At 40.3% G+C, this 5,959-nt stretch overlaps 1 pseudogene; it reads right to left on the bottom strand.

The window, feature by feature from the left end:
- Positions 1-4,083: 4,083 nt before the first annotated feature.
- Positions 4,084-5,410, bottom strand: LOC141649798 (lipoxygenase 2, chloroplastic-like; annotated as a pseudogene).
- Positions 5,411-5,959: the final 549 nt, after the last annotated feature.

The raw sequence follows: 5,959 nt of genomic DNA, 5'->3' as shown, positions 1-5,959 counted from the left end.
TAGGATAAGGAGTTAGGTGGAGAGAAAAAGGTGAGTGGTTGGTCCATAGTCAAACTTGGTCAAAAATCACATTTTGAGTCGATTTTGCGCTTGGAAAAACGCCTCAAGTCTACTATAAACTCAAGACGGCAAATATTACTATTACTATTATTATCATTATTATTATTATTATACATATTAAGCAAATTTTTAATAATAAGGATTTCAAATATAAATAAGGATTTCAAATATAAATAAAATAATTAAATGGCCAATTAAGTTATAAATTCCAATACGGGAATTACGCGGGTGTTACATTACTCACATCGAGTGGTCAATCCAATATCAATTAAGATATTTTTCAATCAATTTTTTGACTTCAAATCTTATTGTCTATGTCTAACTAAAAGTCTAAAACTACATTTAGACCACAAACAATGGCAAACGAAAAAGGGCACATTATCAAAAGAACTCGCATTTGATATTTTTCCATTTCTTTCCCTACACATTTTTATAGCATAAACATGTAGAAGTTGATAATCTAAATTAAAATAACGCTTTTTTATTCGATAACTTGAACTGCAAACAGTTGGTGCATACATCTGAGCCGTAAAGGCCAAGGTTGCTTCATCAAAGCAAATAAACACGAAAACAGAATGAGGAAAAAGCTTAACATAACAAGAAGATCCAATGTTTAATATAAGGACTAGCCAGAGGATCTTCATACTACAGGTCACAGGAATATAGGAAATGAGGTAGAATTAACCTCAGTACTACCATACTTATATGACATAGTGGTACTAAGTTCAGTACGATTCTGATAGAACCGCTGTTTATTTTGGTAAGTACTCAGGCCGTAATACCAGCAAGATAGAAGGTCGCTCAAGGCTTATATAGAAACATTGTTTGGAACACCCAAACCTATAGCATCTGGTTTTGAGAACAGTTTAAGCAGTTCATATGGAATTACTATAATACCACAGTTTTTTGAGTGTAGTTACTCGGCCTAATAAGAGGAACTCGGCCGAGTAGGGTGTCGTATGTTTGTTGGTCAGGCTAGTGCTCAGGAACACTAGGTCGATTAGTGAGATACTCGGCCAAGTAAGGTGTACTCGGTCGAATACCTCGAGTACTCGACCGAGTATTCGGTCTGACGGGATTAATTTCCGCAGTTTTGGTAAGGTGATTAGAGATTATAAATTACGTTTTAACAGTTTACAAATCACTTTTACAAAACCTAAAGACGTCCATGTCTCTCTCTAATCACCCTAATCACTCTCAAGACCAAGTGATCGTTGGTGAATTTTTCTTTCGTCTCTTCCATATCAGTTTCGTCGGTAAGTCACTAGTACTTTGTATGTTAGTTGTGTTGTCTTTTAGGGTTTTGCCCTAATGGTTTAGACTGGGAAAAATGGGGGGTTTTGGTATGATTGTGATTAGTATTGTTGTGATTATTGTTAGGTGAAGGCTTCGTAGAGGATCAGTTCTAGCTTCTGTTGTGTGCTTGTGATTCAGATTCATTATAATGTAGGGTTTCCTTACTCAGTTGCCTGTTTAATTGATTTAAGACGATATTGATTGATGTACTGGCATGATTAGTATTGTTATTGGAATTATCTTTCTTGGATATTTGGATTGGTTGTTGTTTGTCTATGGTTCGTGAGGTGCGTCCTCAGCTGAGTGAAGTCATCGTCGGGAATGGCTTCACGCCCTTGATTCGCCCCTTGTGGTTCCCGTCACAAGGGGGATGTGCACATTAATGGATATGGGTTATTTGCTCGTTGCTATGAGTAGAGCTTAGGTGGCAAAGGTTGCGGTCCCCCACTGGCGGTGAGGTTACCTGTTATGATGGGTAACCTGGCAGGGCTACACACTTAGGTGTATAGTCGGTTACTGGATACGAGTGGAGTTTGGAGGATGGTACTGTGATTGGATTGGATTGGATTGGTTATATTTGTGATTTCTTATCTTGATTATATAGTGAGCTGACCCCGTTATGTTTTATAAAACTGTGGTGATCCATTCGGGGATGGTGAGCAGATATTGATAGGTGATGAGCTTATGCTAGCTGCGGGATCAGGATGAGAGAGTCATCACCTGGAGTCTTTGTAATACCCGCCCTTTTAGGGACCCGTTGACCGACGTTGACCGACCTTTGGGAGCAGGTGAAGGTTCTTGGGAATGCGTGCCAGAGATGCCTAGTGTCTTGTTAGGATATGAGGATGAGTGGTACTCGATAGAGTAGAGGTTACTCGATCGAGTAGGTTGGTTACTCGATCGAGTAGCGTCTTTTCAGCGAGGGTTTATAATCGTGTTTTGTTAAAACCGCAAATCATTTCCGCCTCCTTCTTTCAGACCTATATGTCGCCTACCTCCTTTCCCTTCACCTAATACCTTCCATGGGAGCCTTTGAGGATGCTAGTGCCTTGAGGATAAGTTGTTTGAGTCGGGTAGCGGTCTTAACGCCGTTGTGAGATGCGTAGGTATGTCATCATCATCGTCTTTGTCTTTGTTGTTCCTTGTAGGGTTGTGGTGGTGGTAATAGACTTATATGCTGTTTGTATAGGGGTTGCGTGCTTGGTTGATGTCTTGTGGTTGATCGAGGAATTGTTGCGGTTGGCTTAAAGGTAGGTTCGCCTACTCAAGTTCTATTGGTTATCTAGTGTGTCGGTTGTTATATCGTTAGTGTATCGTTGTTGTGACCGTGTGGCTGATTGTGTATGGTAATCGGTTGGTGTGTGTTGTTTCATTGGTTGTTATTATAGTGCAGCTGTCTGTGATTGATTATCTTTGGTTCTCGAGGTGCGTCCTCGGCTGAGTGGAGTCACTTGCGGGAGTGGCTTCACGCCCTAGTTTTGCCCTCCGTGGAACCCGCCACGGGAGGGGATGTGCACATTAATGGGACAGGGTTATCGCTCAGTATGATGAGCGGGGCTTAGGTGGGAACGGTTGTGGTCCCCCACTGGCAGGGTTGGTCCAGTGGACAGTCGGTGACGGTGATTTGTTGGAGTGGTTGTGACTGGTGTGTGTGTGTGTTTAGCTGTGTTGTATTATGTTGGTAGTTGATTGTTGTGTCTTGCCTCAGTTACTGACCTTGTTTGGTTTGTCTTTGTTTGTTTTGTTGTGTCTGCCGTGATCCCTTATGGTGAGCAGTCAGTTTTAGCAGGTGTTGTCTTGGATGATTGTTGGAGTCTTGACGGGATGAGTCTTCACGAGTAATGACAGGAGTAGTTCATGTAGTTTTGACGAGTTTTATCTTTTGTTTTAGTAGTTCGGTTGTATCACCTGTAAAATTATTTTAAATGTTCTTTTATTGACCTTTGATGATTACTTTCCTCGGGCAACCGAGATGGTGATGCCCTTATATTCTAGGGAAGGTCTTGTTAAGGCTCCTTGGTATATGAGGGTGTCACAGTCTTAGCTTTCGCTGTCACGAGTTTTTACTCTTTATGAGTTTTATTTTGGCTTAGCATTTCTTATATTTTGGTTTGGTTTTGGAAACTTATAATCAGTTAAACAATATACTTTAATAATTGTTCTTTTATGGTCACTATTGATATACTTGCCTCGTGTAATCGAGATGGTAGAACCTTTATATGCTAGGGTGGTCCTTAGTAAGGCACCTTGGTATATGAGGGTGTTACAAAGTGGTATCAGAGAGACGATTTTGGAACCTAAAACCAATGAACATAGGGAGTCTAATTAAAATGAACCCGGGTAGTAGTTCTTTGGAGCTACTGCAAAGTCTGGGGAGACATCCTAAAGCCGCATATTTGCCCTTATAACTTTGAGTCGGTCACTATAAGGTGTCTTGGGAACCTTTACATGCGTTATCTATATGTTCTTGTGAGATTGTTAGATGGATTGAAGTCTATGATTGCATGAATAGGGAATATTGTGGATAATATGAAGTATGTTTTATGTTATTATTTGGCTTTTGGTTGATATCACATGTTTAAGAAGTAATGTATGTATAGATATATGCGTTTTTCAGTCAAAGGGTAGTTTATTTGGCATGATTCGGCCGAGCAGGGCGGGTACTCGACCGAGTAGGGGATTCTCGGCCGAGTAGCCTAGCACTCGACCAAGTGAGGGTGCGTAGATTTAAACAGTAGCTACTCCTCGTTTAGGCAAGTGGCTCGACAAAACATTCAATATGAGCATGACTTTAATCCCTTGACCTCTAGATTGTAATGTTTTCAGTAAGACATTACATGGGTTTTCACAAAGTAACCTCACTCTTCTTCAGTTGGGTCTTCATAAGGCATTTTGATAGCGGGCAATTGTTGGTCGATTTGGGAAGTATACTCCGAAAGTGTATTGACCAAAGTTTACTGCAACATGGTGCCTGACGCAACCCATATAATAGTTGTTAGAATCTCAATCAGGACCTGAGAAGTTGTAAGAACATGCCACCATTGTTCATCTTTCTTATCTCCATGGCCTTTCTCACGGATTTCGGCCCACCATTGTTGGAGTTCTATATCAGACTGAACTTGTTCTTCATTTTGGTAGTACTTCATGAAGTAGTCAGTGACCCATTGCTTCATAGCATCCCATAGAAGAAGTCCATCGTTAGCATATAGATAATCCTCGATTTCAAGCTTAAGTCCGTGTGGTGATGATTGATCTTCAATAGCTCTGCCTCTATTGAATGAAAATTCAAGACAATGAGTTACTACAAACTTATAAACATCTAAAACATGTAATGGGTTGTTTGGATATGAGGATTTCATTTCCAAATTTGGATTTGGGCCAAATCTGTTGTTTGGGCTGATAACAGTATTTGGATTTGTAGCAAATCCTATCAAATTTCACTCATTAATAAAATCAATCATTCTAAATACACTATACTACCCCCCGTATTCTCAAATCTTCATCTACCAACTCACGCTCTCTCTTCTGTTACGATAAACATCAATTTCACCCCCAAATTTCTAGGGTTTATGCTCGATTTCGTTATCACCAACATCAATCAGAGCAAGTATTTTTCCTTTTTTCCCGATTTTCCAATGGTTTATGTTTCCAATTCATGAATTAATCTCATGATGCGTATGATTTCGGCGATTTTTTTGTCGATGTTGCTTTTTTGGTTGATTAATGTTGGTGATAACGAAATCCAAATCTAAATCCAAATACTATCATTCCGAGGCCATACCGGGATTTTCTAGAGCCGATTCCAGAGCCATCTTTCCCTTTCCTATGCTGAGGACCCAACATCCTCACCCATCTCACCATCTGAAGCCGCGTAAGCGGTCTTAACCGAGTAGTCACCATCTCTCTTAAATTCCCAATACCACGAATCAAGAGGACCATACGGGCTAAGACGAATACATAAAATTCTCTCTTTCTCAAAAAGCAAGGACAGCTCACCCAGTTTCTCCACATCCCATCCACCTACATTCGGCTTCATCAACTCCGCCACCAACATATTCTCATTACCCTTAACACACAGAGAAATGACTCTCCCTTTTTATGTCCCTAAAATCCACGCCTTCCCCCGCACCTTTGTACTTTCCACATCCCCAATCTTGCGATGCATTCCATCCCCTCACCAGAACAGACCTCGCTTCCACAATTCTCCAACACGTATAACTTGGGTTATAACCAAACTCTGCACCCATAGAGTCATTCTGTGGGTAATATTTTGCCTTCATTACACGAGCCCATAAACAATTAGTATCCGTAGCCAATCTCCACGCCTGTTTGTCCAAAAGAGCGATATTAAATAAGCCACGGTCTCGAAATCCTAGACCCCCATTATAACACCCTGAATTTAAGCCTTAATTAATTACGTAAATTCTACAGAAAAACTGACAGGATATATTTGTAATTGGTTCAACTAGACAAAACCTGTAATTTCAAAAAAATTTCTAAACCAATCACAAACATTTCCAACATTCCCAAGAGGCGGGTGCCAAAACCTGCAATGCTAACGAACTAATTTACATGCCATAGCTAAATAAGAAAATAAAATGAT

This window comes from Silene latifolia, chromosome 3 (genome assembly GCF_048544455.1).
Source record: "Silene latifolia isolate original U9 population chromosome 3, ASM4854445v1, whole genome shotgun sequence".
Taxonomy (NCBI): domain Eukaryota; kingdom Viridiplantae; phylum Streptophyta; class Magnoliopsida; order Caryophyllales; family Caryophyllaceae; genus Silene; species Silene latifolia.
The sequence above is the reverse complement of the archived record's forward strand: the minus strand, read 5'-3'. Positions and strand labels throughout refer to the sequence as shown.